The following is a 21,247-nucleotide window of genomic DNA, read 5'->3' on the forward strand; positions in this document are numbered from 1 at the left end:
CATTAAAAAAAAATGCAGGATCACTGGACAAAGTGCATTTAGTTCTTGGTAGAAATGCCATTGTTTTTTTTAGGTATTGCAATACCTGTTTATCCATATGATTCTCATGCAAAACATAGCACATTTTGTATTTGTTTGATCTTTTAAAGTAATAACTGCTTTTAATCAGTCTTTTACTTAAGTGTTAGTCGCCATCATCATGATAGACTGTATCTTGCCCTCTTAATCCTGAACAAATTGTAGCCCCTTCCTAGTTTGAGTGCAAGTATGCTTATTCCTCATCTCACTTCCTTGTCGTTAGGTTTGTCCTGAAATGCCGACAAGTTCTCACTGACCATGCAAGCAGGGTTGTGTTGCTTTTACATCGCATTTTCTGCCATGTTATCGTTTACTAAAATGTCACCTTTGAGCAGTTTAAGAAAAAAGAATGTTTCCACAAATGTTCAGGCAAATCAAGGTTTGTTTTGAACAACAAACTGCTCACACTATTTATCATAAGGGTTCTAACAAATCATGCCTGTAAAGTATTACAAATGAGTTTAATTGGAGAATGGAGAGGACCACAATGATCATCCAGATTGGACTCTGAGGTGAATGTGGAAGTTATTATTTGTATTGTGTGGATTGACAGCACAGCTCTTGGAAGGCAATTGTGTGAGTGTCAGTAGGAGAGGGACTGTGACTTCACTCATAAATTGGGAGCCAGGAGTACGTTTTGATTTGGCAGACGTTTTGTACTTCCACAAAAAAGTGCTTGAGCTCCACACAGCTCTGATCAGTTTGATTTATACAGCTACCTGAAGTTGAAGTTCAAGGGACATACACTTTTCATTGCAATGCTATTAATGTGTCGTAGATAACTAGAAATTTATGATGTCTCTCTCTAGCAGCAAGTTTGACCTATTGGTTTTGCGATTGCTTGTTTAATTATATTTAGTTCTGTTTCATGACTTAATTAGAGGGATTGTCTTAGGAGGATTATTTTTTTTGTGCTCCACATACCCCTTTACAGTAGAGCCATCTAAAGGGTTGAGGTCATTGCCTGTATTTGACACTTCCCGAGGTGAATAATATTCTTAAGAGACTGTGTTTTTGTTTCTACAAGGTGAATGCTTCCTTCAGTAGAAATACTTTGAATACGGCTACCTGGGGAATGAGTCTGAATTACAGAATGTGGACAGATAAAATCTTGATATACCTTGCAGTCCATGGTGTCTGCCTTTTTAAAACCACCACTGAATTAATCCTTAAATGCTTATCATTAACCTTGGTTATGGATGTGGGCTTATAGTAGTTTTGTGATTGAGTTTTTGAAGTGTGAATCTCGTCTGGATTCACATGCTGTGCATTATTCTGACAACTCGATGTTGCACCCTGAACTCTCCTCTTGTAGTCCACTACTTCCACCATTTGGTGCTTAGTCCAGCCTTCTCATGATGCCAGATACCTGCTCAAGACGCCTCTGATCGAGGTCGCCATCTTCAGAGTCTTTCTTCCATTCCGGGTCTACGAATCCTTGCTTAAACCTCTCCATTTATTGGAGGGAAGAAGAAAAAATAAAATATCAAATAGTTACAGAAAAATCAAAGGTTCAGAGGGAAAATATTGCAGTAGAAGGACTGGAGTCTCGCACTAGTTTCCACCGAAAGACAAAGTAAGTGGAACACGGAGACGGCAGACAAGTGACGGCTGGGGAACGCAAGGGCAAGTGGCTCCCTGCTGTGGCGAGATGGGAGAACACACCTATGTGTTTCTGTCTGGACTGCCATCACAAGTTTGCCCAGCGGGACAGCCACCAGGTGTATAATCTGTCTGCTGAAAGATCCCAGCACTGAGTGCTGCACACACCTTATACACCTTTCAAACTGAAACATTGAGGGAGGGGGGAAGCAAAAACACTTGCACTATGCCATCCAAGGAAAGAACAAAACTCCATCACTGACACCTCGGACTGTTGAACAAGGACAACATTGCTGAAGGAGCTGAGGGAGAGGGTTTGGACGTTGAGAAGGAGGTCATCGTTAAGCAGATCACAAGAAACCAAAAAAGCTTGGATAGGTAACAGTGAAGAAACAGGTGAAGAAGATCTTCAGACTCTAGATCCCAAAAGACTCCCTCGGTGCTTTACACAGCACCGACCAAAGGCAAGTCGAGATCGAAGGAGCCCCTCCAGTGCCACACAAAGGACAGGCAGCCAGTCATCGGGAAAGACATCCGGCTTGAAAGACAATCGAAGTCAAGAGAAATCCAAGAAGACTGTAGTTGAGGCGCACTGGCAGCCAAAGCTTCAACGGTGAAGTAGAGACTAGTGACCACACTCTGCTCAAAGAACGTGCCTCTGAGATCGAGAGCAGGAATAGATGTCTCGAAGACCAAATGGCCACGATCCTTCAAAAGAAGGACTTCAGTGTCTCCCTCTGAGAAATCCGTATTTCTTCAACAGAAGATGTACAGGAGGAGAAAGCCTCTAAGGAATTGAAACTCCATGTAACTCCAGAGCCACAGGAAGAGGAGGAAAATGAAATCTTATATGAAGAAGAGCACCCACAGTAGCAATGCCTGTTACAGGAGGTTGAGGACTCAGAAGGCATCGAAGAGCAGTGGAAGGACATCGATGCAGAGTCCTCTGAAGAGAAAAGAACACATATCCGTTGAGGCCTTTGCCTCAGGATGACATCAGCATGCATAATCAGATTATGAGGGCAGCAGAGCGATATGGCTGGAGGAAAAGAAGTCACAGGCATTTTTTCGGCTCAAGACACTCCTATTCTCGCAAAGCAAGAGCCATTACTTGCCAATGCTCCAGAGCATTTTGGACCAGGGGAAAGAAGCATTCGAAGACCCTGCAACATGCAGGTCAGTAACGTCCAGGACTGAAAAGAAATACAAATATTCCTTGATTCACCCTGCATACATTTGGGGCAGTGCAGTGGCAAACTCCATCATCGTGGCCATCCCCGAAAAAGATCAAATGTGCCAACCCCCCATATAACGAACAGAAAAGAAAGGAAAAGTGGGGAGAAATTTTGAGAGGGAACCTCTTCGCAATGGCGAATTGCAGATGCCAGTGCTCTGCTTAAGTAATGCCCACAAACACTGAGTGAAGGTGGCAGAATTAATCAAGCACCTCCCAGGGCTGTACCAGAAGAGGGCAAGTTTCTTCACTGACGATGGAAAGAATATTGCAAACGTGTGCTTTAAAAATCAGCTCTGGGTGCGACTGACACAGCAACTAGACAACTGGTGGCAGGAACAACCTTAAGGAGACACACCTGGCTGCGAGTTTCAGGCCTCCAAAATGAGGTCCAGGCTAACATCACACCACTTCCAACGAGGAGCACCTGTTTGCGCAGTAGATGACACGGCAACAAATAAAGGAAGATAATGACGCAACAAAGTCTATGGCAGGGCCTGAAGTATAAAGGATAGCAGAGGAGAGGTGCCACCCACACTAAAAGAGGATGCTTCCAAGCTGAAAAACACACCACACCTACCAGCATACAAGCCATGCACAAACACACACACACAACATTGGCAGTACCAAATGCCACAAAGACAGCCCTTTCAGAGGCGAGCAAGAGGCAGAGGGCAGCAACAGCATGCAAGAGACTTACAAAACCAGAGCCTCCACCCACACACAACACCTATTGGAGCATTCCTTCAGGAGTGGAGGGAGTGACATCAGACAAAGCAGGTACTCAGCATCATGAAACACAGCTATTGCAAAGAATTAGTAAAAACAACCTCCAAGACGGGGCCCAAAGAAAACTATCCATATGAGTCAAGAAAAATCCTTTCTTCACAGAGAAGTGGAAAAATTGCTGAAAAAGCAAGCTGTAGAGAAGAGTACCCCTGATGGAGACCAACCAGGAAAACTACTCAACATATTTTCTGGCACCAAAATCAAACAAATGGCTACGCCCCATTCTAGACCTGCACTTCCTACACATGTTCTTAAATCTGCGTTTCAAAATGACAACACAAGAATATCCCACAACTCACAACAGGGGGATTACATGGCAACCATAGACCTCAAAGCTGCCTGTATATGTATTCCATTGAACCACAGACACGAGAATTTGTATGTGCATCGTAATAGCCAAGGTGCACTTCCAATTCAGGGTACTGCCTTTCTGAATAAAATCAACACCCAGAATATTCACAAAGTGCCTAGAGGCCACAGAGGCCCATCTGGTAAGAAAGGGAATGCAGGTATACCCCTACTTAGACAACTGGCTGGTAAAGGCAAATTCCTTCCACAATTGCAGAGACAGCATAAAAACAGTGACAATGACACTCCAAAGACTGTGGTTCTCTGTAAACACAGAAAAATAATTGTCCATGCAAGGACAAAAGAAGCACAGCTTGGGAGCAAGAATCAATACAGCACAAACTAGGGCGTTTCTCATGCAAAAAGAGGATACTGGCAGTGACACACAAGAAGCTCAACGCTACTATAAAGGTCAGTCTGACACTGAGGAGTGTGAAGAGGTTACTGGGAATAATTGTCTCCTGCCCACTAATAACACATGCCACTGTGAAAGCAGAGTCCATGGTTCTCCGTTTTTAAATTGCTACTAGTGTGCAAATGCGCAAATCACCTGGAAGCTCCGCCCTCTTGGCCATGCCCTGTCCTCCTTAGTAGCCTTAGTAGTATGTAAGGTTGTTCCTGCCTTTTGCCATGATGGTGGACAGCTTACCAAATGGTCCCCCTGTGCATTTCCTGCCGCTTTTGGTGGTGTTCTTGATGCCGAGGGATATGAGGATTTCTTCACCAAGCAAAGAAGCACGTACATCATATAGCTCAGAGGAAGGACCCTGGTTTGGTGGAGATTTAAGTCTTTGTAGTCTTGTTGGCCCCCATAGAAGGATTCATGTTATCACGGAATTCTGGAGAAGGGCACAAGATAAACAGTCACATTGCCAAAATATGCACAAGGTAGCAGGAGACATTTACTCGTGGTCCTTTAGGCAGCTGCAGTGTAGAATACACACCGACCATTTACCCAAAGAGGTAGCATTTACTAGCTAACCAGTAGCTAGTACTTCAGTTGGGTAGACATCCTGTGCAAAACTGTGGACTCTTGTTGGATAAACTGGTGGGTGCGGTTCCTTTGTGGTCGAGTCACTCACGCAGACAAGGAGACACTTAGACACACACACGCACTCTGACACACACGCACGCACTCTGACACGCACGCACTCTGACACGCACGCACTGACGCACGCACTGACGCACGCACTGACGCACGCACACACTGACACGCAGACACACGCACACACTGACACGCAGACACACTGACACGCAGACACACGCACACGCAGACACACGCACACGCAGACACACGCACACGCAGACACACGCACACGCAGACACACGCACACGCAGACACACGCACACGCAGACACACGCAGACACACGCACACGCAGACACACGCACACGCAGACACACGCACACGCAGACACACGCAGACACACGCACACACGCAGACACACGCAGACACGCACACACGCACACACTGACACACGCACACACTGACACACGCACACACTGACACACGCAGACACACGCAGACGCACGCACACGCAGACGCACGCACACGCAGACGCACGCAGACGCACGCAGACACGCAGACACACGCACACGCTGACACACGCTGACACACTCAGACACTGACACACTCAGACACTGACACACTCAGACACTGACACACTCAGACACTGACACACTCAGACACTGACACACTCAGACACTGACACACTCCGACTCATGCACACACTCACAGACAAACTCAGACTCATGCACACACTCACAGACAAACTCAGACTCATGCACACACTCACAGACAAACTCAGACTCATGCACACACTCACAGACAAACTCAGACTCATGCACACACTCAGACAAACTCAGACTCATGCACACACTCAGACAAACTCAGACTCATGCACACACTCAGACAAACTCAGACTCATGCACACACTCAGACAAACTCAGACTCATGCACACACTCAGACAAACTCAGACTCATGCACACACTCAGACAAACTCAGACTCATGCACACACTCAGACAAACTCAGACTCATGCACACACTCAGACAAACTCAGACTCATGCACACACTGACAGACAAACTCAGACTCATGCACACACTGACAGACAAACTCAGACTCATGCACACACTGACAGACAAACTCAGACTCATGCACACACTGACAGACAAACTCAGACTCATGCACACACTGACAGACAAACTCAGACTCATGCACACACTGACAGACAAACTCAGACTCATGCACACACTGACAGACAAACTCAGACTCATGCACACACTGACAGACAAACTCAGACTCATGCACACACTGACAGACAAACTCAGACTCATGCACACACTGACAGACAAACTCAGACTCATGCACACACTGACAGACCTACTCAGACACTCACGCACCCACTGACAGACCTACTTAGACACTTATGCACTTACTCACACAGTCACTGTCGAAGGTTAGAATTTGCAGTTAGGAAATAAAATTATAAAACCTTAGAAATTCACTTAAAAAAAACAAAGGTTACTGAGACGTTATAGTTAGGAAATAGAATTTAAAAAACCCTTAGAAATTGACTGAAGAGAAAAAAAAGGTTACAGGGACGTTATAGTTAGGCTCACATTTCAGTTGTACAAAACCAGTGAAATTCAGCAGTTATAGTTACCTAAGGTAACTAACTTACACCCTGGAATGCACTGCTTATGATTTCACATATTACATCATTCATGACATGATCAGTGACATCACTCATGACACCACTGATGGCATCATCCACAGAGGCACCATCCAGAGGCACTCGCACCCATTCACCTACACACCCATACAAGTACTCACACATCCGCTCATTCACCCATACATCCATTCACACACTTACTCTACAATACAATCACTCACACATCAACCCACTTACATATCAGACCACTTAACCAAACACACTCACTCACCCATACAGCTACTTACACAGACGGTCATTCACTCATAAAGCCACCCACACAGCCACTCAGTCTCCCATACAGCTGTCATATGGACTCTCGCAAAGTAAAAAGACTGCTGGATTTGGAGTGACAGCACTTCTGCATTTGTAGGCAACTGAGTCACTTCTACACCAAATGCCAGTTATCTTCCCAACCCTCGCGGCTCACTAGCAGTACTTCACCACAACCCAACTGGTAAAGGTGATTTGTGGCAGCTTTGCATGGACTCTAAAGACCCCTCAGGGAAATCGTGGTGGAAACACGTCTTATCCTGTTCTCTCCACATACAAGTCTCTTACACACACACATAGGCTAGAAAAGAGATGCAGATCAGTTTTCAATACATTTATTGAAAGGACTGCAATCTACGACAATGCATGAGCTGCAATGATTAGGCTAATGAGGAACCACAAAATCAGGATTGTGAAAATTAGAGACTTGAATATAAACAACCCCAACATATTGTCTTAACATAAGCATACAGTTCCTACTGAAAAGCCTAATCTCTAGCCCCTAAGTGAGATCATGGTGATGTATGCCAGATCTGTTGGTACAGTGCCCAGAAGAAGTACACCACACCCTTGTTACTTTGGTACAAACTCAGGCTGACAGTCCCCAGATCAGGGTCCGCGGGGGCATACAGACTGAGGTCTACTTAAAACCGGCATGCAGCATTGATGGAAATTCTATCGGGAATACCCTATAATGCCCTTTGTTCTGCACAATGTTTTTTATAGTGGACATGTTTATGTTGATGCACAAAGTCGGATGCGGTATGTTCTAAGTGCTGAACTGTTTAGGGCCGGCAATACAAAACATTCTGTGCACCTCGCATTCTGTTCTCATTATTCCTGGGAAAAGAACATGATGTAAAGTATGTTATCCATAGCACTGTATGAAGCTTTCGCAAAATAACAGTTGATAATGAAAGTAAAATAATGCCACTAAAGAAGCAATGATAAAATGAACAAAATTGAATACAGAGCATAACTGGGTAAAATGGTACAGGCCACAAGTCTTAAGCTATCACTGAGCCCCAATGATTAACTAAAATGGACCCACGACGCAGCCACTGACACACACACACACCCACTCACTCACCAATATAGTCAATCACAAAGCCACTCACTCACCCACATAGCTACTCCCATACCTACTTAGACACCCATACAGGCATTTTCACACCCTTATAGGCACTCAAACACCCACTCGCACACACGTACACATAGCCACTCGCATAATGTTAGAAATGGTATCACTCAGTAGTACAGAAAGCATACTCTTAACTTTTATAGTACCGTGGTATATATGGTTCACACTCAAAAAAACGCTTAGAAAATCCTCACACTCAGTGAATGATGTCATCAGTGATATCACTGACCATATCATGAGTGATGTGATATATGAGGTCATAAGTAGTGTGCATTGCAGGGCATAATTTATAGTTAGCTCAGGTTACTGCTGATTTTTTTTCACTAGTGCAATGTGAGCCTAACTATAAGCAGGTCTTAAAAAATCATAAAAAGTTACTAGACCTTCAGGTTGAGTAACTTGAATAATCTACTCAACCATAACTGTAACATACTTGACCCATAAACTGGTCTCAAATTGTGTGATCCTAGTCAAATATTTTTGTTTACAGTTGATTTTATCATTGTCACATATGAGTGTAACTTCAAATATCAGCATTTCTGCTGTACAGAAAAGATCTTTGTTTGATTAAATATACTAAACGTTTGCTCAATGTATAAAAATAATCTAGCCCACATATAGGGAACACATGATCCATTACTTGCCTCTTAGTTCACTAATAGTATTGCCATCAAGGCAGGAGTGTTTCTCAGTTTGTTTAAGCACTCACTTTTAATAAATATATTAATAAAGCATGATGTGGTTGCACACTGTCATTTACAGACAGAACATTTCCAAGAAATGTCCAAAAACCTTCCCACTAATTTGCAGCTTTACTGATAGAACTGTATTGTGTATTAACAATCTGTGAAAATTGAGTTTCAGAAAACGTATCTATTCAATGCACATGACCAGGTAAAGTGTCCGGATTTGTTTTCATCCTAACTGGAGCGCTAACATTCTGAATTTTAACAAAAATGCTGCACATCTGAACACCATGTTGATGGAATCAAAGTGGAAAACTGTAAGCATTTTCCACTGAGGAGTCTGCAGTAAATGATGAGAGTAGGGAGCTTAATAACAACTAAGTCCTCCAAGACGGCCATCAGTGAAAAAAGAGCCCAAGTGTAGCACAAATATCACCCAAATGTAGCCCAAGTATAGCCCAATGATAGAAGTGTGCAAAACACTTAATTTTTTTTCTTTTTGTACAGTTTTATTTAGCGCAGACTTGACCCGAAGGTATTGGAGTGCTTTACATGAGCATCAGTTACTTTACAGAATGACATATTCATTTTTGTTTTAGGCATGGAGAGATTAAGTGATTTGGCCAGAATCAAGAGAGGTCGGGCTGATGCCAAAACTCAAACCTGGTTCCCCAATTGCAAAGTTTGCAGCTCTGGCCATAATACAACATTCTTTTCCTCAAGTGTGACATATAATCAAGTAATCAACTGGATAAAAAAAATCATTTGATTTAATTTAAAAGTGCTTTGTTGCTATTTGAGAACTCTGAAAATATGTCCTCATTTTAGTTTTTTAGAGCACTAACCATAATTTCCATGGGAATAAGACCCTCTCATTTTTATAATTTCTAAAGGAAATGCTTATGGTATGACAGTTTTGATTACATCAGTATGACCGGCGGGCAACACTTTTGTAATATATATGAAATCTAGTAGTTCATTTAAATACTGTGTGGAGGCAGAGGTTTGGCACGGAGTGTCATAATTGAGGGGAAGAGGAGGGTCCAGATGCAACAAGTTGATCTTTCATGGCAGGTGGGAGGAGCAATCGCAACACAATGGACCATGGAGGGCAGGGGAAAGGGGCTAGTGGCAACAAAAGAACCCTGCGGGACAAGCAAGAGAGGTTGTGGCAGTATAAAAGACCATTGAGAGCAGAAGGAAGAATCCGTGGCAGCACAACCAACCATACATGCTAACAGACCCAATTCAGGCAGGAGGGTCACCATGTTTTAAGCCCAAAAGACCTTTATTTTATCTGTCTCCTGCCTAAAACCTACTCTCTTTCAGTGCAAGTCAGTGGGAAAATAAATTCCCCCATTTTTGTTTCTTCAAATCTTAAGTTCAAAATGTTGGCAAGTATGGTACATTGGATAACGGAGAGCAGGAGGAATGAGGTAGGGACATGGACTCGGATAACAAAGGGCTGGAAGGAGATGGGCACGGCACCAAACTGACCTTACAGGGCAGTGGTCAGAGGTTCCAGCAGCACAATGCACCACACAGGGCAAGCGGGATGGCAGTGCAGCCCAGTAGGCTAAGGAGGGAACAGGGCCATGCACATGGACAACAGAGAGCAGGGGGGAACGAGGCAAGGGCAAGCTGACCGTAGCGGACACACAGGAGGGACAGTTGCAGCATACCAGACCATGACGAGCAGGAGGGAGGAGGCAGAGGCATGATAATGGACCAGATGGGCAGGAGGGAGGGGGATAGGGACCTGCACATGAAAAAAAGAGGGCAGGGCATGAGCAACAAGCTGCCCATGGAACGCAGGTGGGATGAGCACTGGAATCGCAACACACCATGGAGGGTAACAGTGAGACTATAATGGCATACTCACAGACAACGCAGAGAAGGTGGGAGTGGGTCCGAGCAGCAAGCAGAGTGCAGGTGGGAGGGGCTGTGGCAGCACAAAATTCATGGCAAGCAGGAGGGTTTGTGGCATACAACAGCCTGGGTGGGAAAGAGGGAGGGAGCAGGGACATGCAGAAATGGGCATGGGGACAGGAGGGAGGGATAGGGGCTGGACACAGACAAGAGGACTTCAGTCAACACAGGGCAGGCAGGAGTAGCAATTGCAGTACCACAGAGCACGGAGGGCAGAAGGGAGTGGCAGCAAATGGACCATGGAGGACAGGAGGGAGGGGGTAGGGGCACGGAACTCGGACAGGCAGGGTGAAGGTGGCAGGAACAGGCTGCAGCGAGAAACAAAAAAGGAAGATGGACCGAGTGCTGAACAATGTAAACACTCACCCCCAGTCACAGATCTGGATTTAATCCATTGTTCTTTTGCTCACCATGCCACCCCAGCTTGGACCCAGCCATATGCAAATCAGTCTTGACCCTGCTCCCCATGGGAACAGTCCAGCCCAAACTAGATATACATTTTTTAGTGTGTGTGTTTGGGTGTGTCTGTGTGTGTTTGTACGCGCACGCAGTAGGTAGTTATAATTACCAACAACTTTTCCATAGACTTTGCATTTTTGTTTTGCTAATAGCTTTGGCGCCTTGATGAAACTTAATGACATTATCAAAACTTGTGTGCTAATTCATTTAGCTGCTGTCTGAAAAGTTTTGGCTGATTCATCCAGTGGGGGCCGAGAAAAAAGGGGGCGAGAGGGTGTTCATGCAGATGTGTTGGCCAAGTGCAAGTCGGTGGTAGCGTTAACTCATGGTAATTAGATATTACTTTACATTTAGATGTTACTTTTATATATTACTTTACATTTACTTAGGAAATTCACTGAAAAAACCTGAAGAAACTATAGTTTTGCAGTTATGTAGCTTTAGACCCCAAGGTATAGTTTCTTAACATAAGGATAACTATAAGTTTTTCTCTAACAGATTAATTGCTATGGTTTTGTATGGGTAAAACAACATCCTAACTATAACATCCCTGTACCGTTTGGTTTTTCTAGAGTTAGTGTGTGTGTGTGTCTCTATAAAATTAAAACCGCTGCATCACAAGGGTACAGCAGTGAGCAGATTAAAACAGAATAGAAATTGCTCTGTAAACTCAATTCATGAAGCGGAGCTTGCAAATTAAAGATTAAAAACACATAGGAATCAAACTAGGTTAACAATAAGGTAAAGACAGATGAAAAATCTCTAATGAAAAAATAGACAACAAACAATGAGAAGATAACTCAGAATGATTATGACTTTCATTAAAGAATTCAAGTTGGAAGTGTTCTTGTGTACTTCTCCACTTTGAAAGTAAGTACCACAACAATATTTTAACACATCAGGCCTTAAGTAATAAGAACTTGAAATTTGAAGTGGCAAAGCATCATATACAAAAGCATGAGTATGATTGGAAGATATATATGTGTGTGTGTGTGTGTGTGTGTGGGTGGGTGGGTGGGTGTTTGTGTGTGGGAGTGTATTAACTTGGTATCTTGTATGGCTTCATTGATGAGGTAAAGCTCATGAGTAAATAAGGGAATGGTGTCTATCCCTAAATATCCCTTCCTTTGGTGAGGAAGAAAGTAGTGATGATCAGCATAGGCAAATGTAGCCCCATTATACATAAGAAATTAGTGTAATTTGGCCGGACATTCGAAGTCCACGTCTTTTAGATCTGGGTACTTCCCAAAGTAAGCCTGTTTATAACCAGTTGACATGTGAAATGCCCTTGTCTTGCCCCTGGGTGCAAGACAGAGCGCTGTTGGACATCCAATTCATTATCAGCCTTACACTTACCAAACAGGTTCTCCACTTTCATGCATTTCACCACACATTGTTTTTTAAACCCGCCTTCAAGGAGTTAAAAAAAAACATTTTTGTTGTGTTGGATGCTACAAACTGCTGATTTCTCACCTTACGATAAGCCCAGGTGCCTTACTGGATCTGGCTTTACAACAATAATTGCTCTTGTGTTGTGCTTCACAACGACCTTGCACTGTCCAGAAGTGATGCAACAAGCCAAATAAAGGTACCATCCCTGTGGGCTGATGCCAGTTCCATTCTTTCCACACCATTCACTGTGGATCCAGAGCTCCGCTCCAAACTTCTCCATTTTTACTGATGCCTTGTTTCCAAGTAGGCAGTGTGCCAGTGTGTCTTCCATCCACCACCCACTGGTTTTAAACCTGACAGCACTCCAAAAAAAAAAAAAATGATGCCAGTCACTGATCCTGGCAATGTAAGTTTGTGGTGCCTGGGTTCCAGTTACCACTCAGTTGTGTGACAAATGCTCCCCAATTCACAGAAGACGATCAGATAGCAGGAAGTGAAACTCTTTGTTATGGAACACAAGATGGTCATGCTCAAAACATCAATACCGCTACAGATCACTTGGCCCTTTTCACTCCTGATTGTTTTCAAATACGTCCAGGTTGCACAGTAAACATTAAGAGAACAAGAAATATTTAACCCATTTCCTAACCCCGGCCTCCCCTTTTCCCCCATCCCCTCCCTTACTCTCTCACTCCAGCACAGGCTAGAAGCTCCGCAGTTGTCACTTCGAGGCGCCAACTTTGCCGGCGTACTCTCTTAGCCATTCCGAGGCCGGTCTCAGTACTGCTCAAGTTCCTGGGTCATTGCTGACCCATATGATATACATATTAGGGAAAGGGGCCCAGAGGTGCCACTAGTCGCACTCCAAGAGCTAGTCCCTCCCTGGTGCCAACTGACCACACTGGACCTCCTCACTGCTCCATGCTGGCTTCTTCCCGCAGTTCTGCCTCATCCATACTTTCTCCACCAGGTCCAGCTGTAGACACTGGACCTAATTTCATAGGTGCCTGTGCCAGATTTGGTCCAGATGTCATTCTCATGTCAGCCCCACTAGAGCTGTGTGTTAATGAAGTCCTCAAAGCTCAGCCTCCATTGTTGAATGATACCCATCAGCTGTCTCGGATGATACCCAGCAGCTCTCTCTCTCAATAACAATATCACAAGAAGCAGGTGCATATTTTCAGTTTCAATTAAAATACAGTTTAGGAAATTCAAAATAAACCACATAACAATGAAGAGACTGACGGCATGCTCCTTCTCACTGCACTGGTGCTGGATTGTGCTTGGACTACAAAATGCTTGTGAAGTGGACACTTCAGAGACTAAATAGTAATCTCAAGATCCACTTGAAAGAGCAAGTTTCCTCCCTTGCGTTGGTTGTCTGCGGGGCAGCCAAAGCTCTTGATTTGAAAAGACCATTGTTTTTATGCACATTTGCAGCACCCGGTTTTACCAAAGTTTCAGCAGATCATGTTGCTAACCATTTACAAGAAATCGAGTTCCTGTTGGCCAAGGGACTATCAGGAGGATTCTGCGGTCTGAAAAGATGAGGGGTGCTAATCCTGTTCTTTTGTTTGCCTTTTCACAGAAAGTCAAATTCAAATTGTCCTTTCCACCATGGTTATGGAAGACTGGATGGTATCCTTGGACTTGTAGGGTGTGTACTTTTACATGCCTGTGCTGCTGTCTCACAGATGTTAGCTTTTGTTTGGGAAGGGTTCTGAGCACTACCAATTTGCTGTTAACCCCCTCTGCGTGACTTCTGCCCATTGGTAGTGTTTGACGGTGATGGCAGTGTTCATGGCCCACTTTTGCAGATTGGGATGCACAGATTTCCGTACCTCGATTGATAGGCTACCTTAAGACAGGCTTGCTGTGGTCAACGAGGGCCACCTGTGAACAGCAGTTGCTATTAATTCCTGGACCGTAACGACTGCCGTCTACTAACCTTCCTCAACGTTTTGTTGGCACGCAATAGTCACGGCACTCTCCTTGCCCTACACTTCAGCACAAAACGCAGCTTATCGGTATAGTTTTAAAATGGTTCACATTTCTCTGAAATCTCACACATCGAGACAAAGTGGGCAGTTCACTATTCAATGAATCACCACTCAGGTGTGGAGTCCTGTAAGGTTCCACCATCTCTCACACTCGATAACCTTTATATGGAACTGCTGACTGAGATACCCAAGAATGAGAACTTTGCCCAACACATGTATGCTGGTGGTTCCCAGCTAGATATATGTAAAAAAGATTTTCTCCATGGAGGATATCAGCCAACTCAGTAACACTGGAACAAAACCTCAAAGCTATCTAGCATGAAATCACCTCAAATTAAAATCCCTGAAAATGGAATGCCTTCTCATCCCACCACGCAACAATGCCATCCCAATATCCCAGTGGATCAATCACCAAGTTACCCCCTTAGTTGCAAACTAGCCATCATTGAATGAACAGTCTTTCTGAGGAACCGTGGGCAAATACTTTAATATGCAAACACACATTAACACATCCACTAGTAGTGCAGTGCACCAACTCTACCACTGTCCATTCCTCCCAAATACTTCAAGATTGAAGTACAGTCACCACTCATATTGAGACTGGACTATGGTAGTGTAACCCTGAAAGGTTACCAAAATCACAAACCGCTCCACTTAACGCATGGTGAGATATGCAACAGGAACACAACTCTTTGACCGTATCACTCCATCTCTCAAGACCCTCCACTGGCTCCCTTTCAAAGCCAGGATTGATCTAAAAATTCTGTTCCTCACACGCAGATCTACTCTACGATACCTCACTGTACCTTAATCAAAAGCTCACAATCTCTGACAGTAGCCGCTCCCTTGGGGGTGCTGAGTCACGACGGATTGAGCCCCTAAAATTTAGAAAGATCAAGTCTTACTCTTGCACTTTCTCTTAGTCTGCCCTGAAAATTGGAACTCTCTGACCTGAGAATCGAACGAACCCTTCGACCATAGCCTTCAAAACAGAAGTTAGAGACTGCTTTTCAACAGATTCCTCCCGTAAGGACGAGATCTAGGTTGACCTGAGGACCACCTGACACTCTTCTACTGAAACACAGGAGTATTGGGCTTCTCGATCAAGCCTCAGGTAAAAGACATTAGACAACAAACCTTTCTGAAAATTTAGGATATGATCCTCATGTTTCAGGCTCAATCATGAGTCTCTATGAGGTCTGTCTCAGACTTCTTGGAATGCTGACCTTATGCATTTTCCTTGTTGTGTGCTCACTGGCACTTGTGGGCCTTGCAGGGGAACCTGCATTTCCACTGGGCTCAACATCAGGGTTATCTATTGGACAACTTGTGTGTCTCAAAGTAGACAGCCCAGGATCTTCGAAGAGGGCAAAGAGACACCAGTTTGTCATGCAGCAGGCAGCTCTCCGGCCCCATCCAGAGCTCATGGTCTTGATGGATACATAGTCTTTAGATTGGAGTGATCATTTGGGAGAGCTGCAAATCAAGGGCCAATGTCCAACTGTGGAATGACTGCTCCACATTAATCTCCCAGAGCTTCACGACAACTAACTTTCTCTAGGCCATCCAACAGCAAATGGTGCAGGTCCGGACAGACAACATGACTGCCATGTGGTGCCTCAACAAGCAGAGCAGAGTATGGTGTTAGACGAAGGTGCTGGACCTTGTGCCAGGATAAACTATTCCTTTGAAGGTGGCTGGATGAAAAAGTGAGTTTTCTGGTGGGGTTGCTAAATGCCAGGGCTGATGAGCTCTGCAGAAGTCAGCTGATGGATCACAAGTGGTGATTTGACCCTGGTGTATCTCAGAACATCTTAGACCACTGCCTGCTGTGTGCCCATTTGTGCCACTGCCTAGAGCGTACAGTGTCATGAACACTTCATGCTTGAGTTTCCTCCAAGGGGTCACCTAGGGGACCCATTCTGCCAGTGATGAAGCACAAGCCTCCTGTACGTGTTATCAGTGTTGCTTTTCCTGCCTCAGGATATACCAGGCCCAACATGTCTTAATCCCATATTTGGGCAGGAGGGGGTGGAGGGTTGGGGATGTTCTGACGTGTTGAGCCTGAGTGTTTGCTCCCGAGTCTGTTTACCTCTCTGGGACAACCTTCTGATCAGCAATTAGGCAGAGCCCTGCACCAGAATGTCTAGAATTTGTATCTGCATGCATAGAGCCTTGCCTGCTTAAGTAGTGGATGCAAAGTTTGGGGATAGTCACCCCTTTACAATTTTATTTGTCCAGCTTTGCTGTGGGCACAGATAAAAATTGTCTGCTCTCTCTCTCCTTGTATGTTTGTCTGACCAACTCTCTTAATTCAAGTATTCTGTTGCAATGCCTTTCAGTTTTCCTCAATGGGACCTTAACCTAGTCGTCGCGTTTCTACTGTACGTGGTGTTTGAGCCAATCCAGAGTATTTTACTGCTGTCACATAGCACCAAAGTGTGTTTTCCTTAATTATTTCACTTCTCTGCTCCATATCAGTGAGCTCCAAGACCAGTCACTGCAATCTCTGTACACCACTTTCTTTTTTGACAAATTGGTCCTGAGAACGCTGCTTCCTTTCTGCTGAAGCTCGTATTGTCCTTCCACTTGGCTCACAGTACATTACATTTTCTATTATTTTCCATATCATGAAAGCAGGTCCTGATGTAATCCAGTCCTCCTCAGTTGAACTGTCTGTACTTTTCCGTTGCCCAATGAGTTTGCCTACAGAAATGCCTGTGCTATGTTCCCGCTCTGTTGACCTCCCCCTCCAATTCTTGAATGAAATACTAGTAGTGATCATCATAGTAACCCATTCAAAAATATAAATGCAGTAAAAGTAAACCCTTGGACTACTGCAGATGGTGACCACTTAAGCATGTGTTGCCTTTACATGCCCAATCTAAATATTTGTGCCCAATCTATATATGTCATGACTTGTGTAGATAATATTGGCATTTACTAAGATAGTATCTCTTATCAGCGAGGACCTCGGAAGTCACACATTGCTTTATTATTAATTTTGATCTTGTACTTGAATTTGAGAAAGACAAAATACATCTTTTATCTCTTCGATCAAGCAGACTTATTCTGTAAATGTCCAGAAGGAATCCATCTTCTTCGTGCTGGTTAATAATTTGTACAGAAGGAATATACTACACTGTAGCATCAGCTATAACCTAAAACGCCTGTTACCTGTCCTGCAGCAGTTGTTCCATAGTGCAGGCAAAAAAAAAACAATGGAAGTTGTTTGGGTTTTTCTAAGAAGGAAGGACCCAGCGTATTGGGCTGTCCCCTTTCTTTGTTGTTGCTTTTTGGGGGTACAACATTGGGCACCTCCTTTTTCTTTCTTTTTTTTTTTTTTTAAACAATTAAGCAAGTCTTTTTCTGGACTTAGCATCAGATCTGGGTATGTTGATGATATTTGGATTTATGTGTCTCATGGGCTGCCTCAAGCATGTTTCAGTTTTCTCTGAAATCTGATAACACAGTGGATTGGTTTGGTTAGAGTGGATTCAAATGCTATGGCGATTAAACAGATTAAGGGACTTATTTCATTAATATAATGGCACAACAGTTAAAACTGTGCCTTTGTAAAATGCAAAAAATAAATACAGTTTTGTCGTTTTCAACACAAACATTGTAGAAATAAAGATTATAAACTTGAAATGTAAAAAATAAAATCACTTTTAACTGAATCTGTGCTGAGGAATAGCATGCAGTTTTTACACCTTTAGGATGTTCATTGAGAACTTAGAGTTCGAGTTTATTTTTTTCTACTTAAAAACATCTCCTTCAGGAATGTCTAATAAAAGTTCAGTTTGCATGGGTAACAAGAGAACATTCTGAGGAAAATATCAGTAGGCGCAGAACATTGAGCACTGTACATTATAATGCACAGAAATGTACTGTGTACGTTTGGCTAAATGAAACCTTATTTTCCTTCATAACAGCTGTGAATTTTTACTCATTGCTCTGATGCAAACCACACTGTCCATATGTCCTGTCTTAGTTTTGGTCCAAACCTTTCATTAAGTTGAAGTCAAAGCGGTAGGCCAATCTCCCATTCTAGCCACTCTCTGCTAGAGAACATCATGGTGCCTCTCTGTGTTGCTTCAAGTCTGAGTTTCTTGGGCCATCAGTAATGTCACAACAACTTGAGGCCTTTAGAGAGATTATGTTGTGAATGTTGGGTACTCTTCTGGCTAACTCTAGTGTGCCTTCGGGCCCCGGTGATGATCAGAGGCCTCCAGTCTGGTTACTGCCTGCGGACCCACCCTCGGAACAGTCTGTGCTTCTTGAAACCTGTGTCTCGTGCAATTGTAACGACAGAGCTGACTTCGAATCAGGTACCAAAATCCACACTAGGTCCCTTTGAGGTAAACACCGGCCCTGACACAACTGTTACTGGAGGAACACATCGTTCCAGTAGTCCTATTTGACCCTGAAGCGAGTTCATATTCACCTAAACCGATGTCTTATCCTGAAGCCATATATAACCAACCAGTCAAGGTTCAATCTGACTGAGACAGAATCATGCCTTTACCTTGGAGGCCCACCAGCGCTGTAACAGTTTTTTCGGTTTTAATGCTGATCATAGTCAACCAGCTGTTGGAGATGACAGTGGAGATTATGGGGATCATTTCTCTCACACTATGATGATGACGACAATCTCTGGGTTGGACTCTTCCCGGTCTACTAGGGCGTTTTCTCCCCCTGGACCAATGGTAGAGAGTGGTACCTTTGCTGTGGTAAGACATACAGTGATGGTATTAGACCTACACCTGCCATCTATGAAAGTTAAGTCTAATGTGTTTAACAACTTGGACTGTCGACTTAGCCATTACTGCTCAGTCATTCAATGAAGCCCAGACTGGCACCTCAGTGGGTATCTTTTCTAAGTAAGCCTTGTTCCAGTCTAGCAGAGAACACGGAGGTAGCCTGGCACCAGTGAGCCTTGACTTTATGTTGCAGCACCCTATGCCAGATGTTCTGGTGGTTTAGGCTTCAACCAGCAGGTTAAACATCCTTTAATTCCCTGCAACCCCCATCCCTTCAGATAGTCGAAGAGAATTTAAACATTCGCAAAACAGATATTTGCATCTGCCAGCCTAGCCCTCTTTTCTGTCAATGGCAGCTATTTGCTGGGGAAATATTCACATGCTTTACGGGTTGTGATTAGCTAGATCTTGCCTGGCAGTACCTGAGGTATTTCAGTCCAGCTTGGCTCCAACAATCCAGGATGGTTAGTAAGTGGCCAAATATAGTCTGTTCTGTAGCAGTTAGCACTAGTGTGGTGCTTCTCTGGTGATGTGCAGTCCTCACATGCCATTTGACATATCTTGCCTGTTTGGCGAGAATGACAAATAAGTGCTTGAACACTCCAAAGAAAGCTGGGCTACATCATGTTCCTTAGGCCTTTTTTGCCTTGACAAGACAGCACCCTTAGTAGTTTTGCCCCTCCAGAGGTTTTGAGGTACTAGAAATGCCAAGGCCCACCACTTTCGCAAAACAGGCACCCAATCCGTTACAGGTTCAGGGGATTGGATCAAGCAAACAATGTCCAGGCCATTAGGGCCACTGGACTTTTCACTCCCATGCCCTGTTTTTTCAGCCTCAAAGTTGCTTTTGTTTGTCCTTAATGGTACACGACCAGCCTGTGGGAGACTAGATCAGGCATTTTCTCCAAGGGTGGCAAAATAGAACATCTGACAGGTGGGTCCATCAGACTGTTAAATGCATCCTTTTTGCTTCAAGAGGTGCTGGCTCTTTTGGCAAAAGGAGCCATACGTAAGGTTCTGGGCCTGGAAATATAGGATCTGGCGCCTACTCCTGCTACTTACTTGTACCAATGAAGGAAAAAAGCCTTTGTCCTATTACAGATTTCTGCCCACTATAGATTTATACCCTGTTATTCCACAACAAGGTATTCAAATTTAAGATGCTCACATTGGCCCAGGTTCTGCCTGCCCTGGATCCAGGCGACCGATCAGGGGGCTTTGGACTTGCAGGATGTCTACATTCATGTACCTGACCTGCAGTCCTGGAGATGTTACTTGTGGTTCCATGTAGGCCAGGAGCATTTTCAATTTGCAGTGTTCCTTTCTTCCTCACCAGTGCCTCTCGGGTGTTCACAAAGTAATGGCAGTGGTCACAGCACACCTTCAGATGCTGGGAATTCCAGCTCTTCAATCTGGGCCATTTTGGCATGGTGCTTTTTTGGACCCTTTGCTCCACCACAAGGAGTCCAGAACATTTGGGGTATAATCCGGATGTTTCAGCTTTGGTCCTGGCTCTCTAAAAAGTTGTTGTGAGGCTTCTTGGCCTCCTGCTTGTCAACTATGCCAATTTGCGTATGCAGGCTCTGCAGTAGAGCCTAAAGTCTCAATATACCAGGTACCAGGAGAGCCTTTCTGATTTCATCCAGATTTCAGAGGTGACTGTAAAGAATCCTCAGTGGTAGCTGATTGATTGCAGTTGGACCAGCAGCAGACCCCTCTTCCTGCACCACCCAGAGCTGACTGTGTTAGTGGGTGCATCATTGCTGGAATGGGTAGGTCATCTGAGGAGGTAGATATCCGAGGCCTCTGGTCTTCGATAGAAGCCCTTCTCCGTATCAAC

The 21,247-nt window shown here is 44.2% G+C and overlaps 1 protein-coding gene across 2 annotated transcripts in view; it reads left to right on the plus strand.

Moving 5' to 3' along the window:
• The window catches only part of PTEN (phosphatase and tensin homolog), a 303,421-nt gene that overhangs the window by 272,729 nt on the left and 9,445 nt on the right, over positions 1-21,247 (plus strand). The gene's annotated exons all lie outside the window — the stretch shown is intronic.

Source organism: Pleurodeles waltl, chromosome 6 (assembly GCF_031143425.1).
Source record: "Pleurodeles waltl isolate 20211129_DDA chromosome 6, aPleWal1.hap1.20221129, whole genome shotgun sequence".
Taxonomy (NCBI): Eukaryota; Metazoa; Chordata; class Amphibia; order Caudata; family Salamandridae; genus Pleurodeles; species Pleurodeles waltl.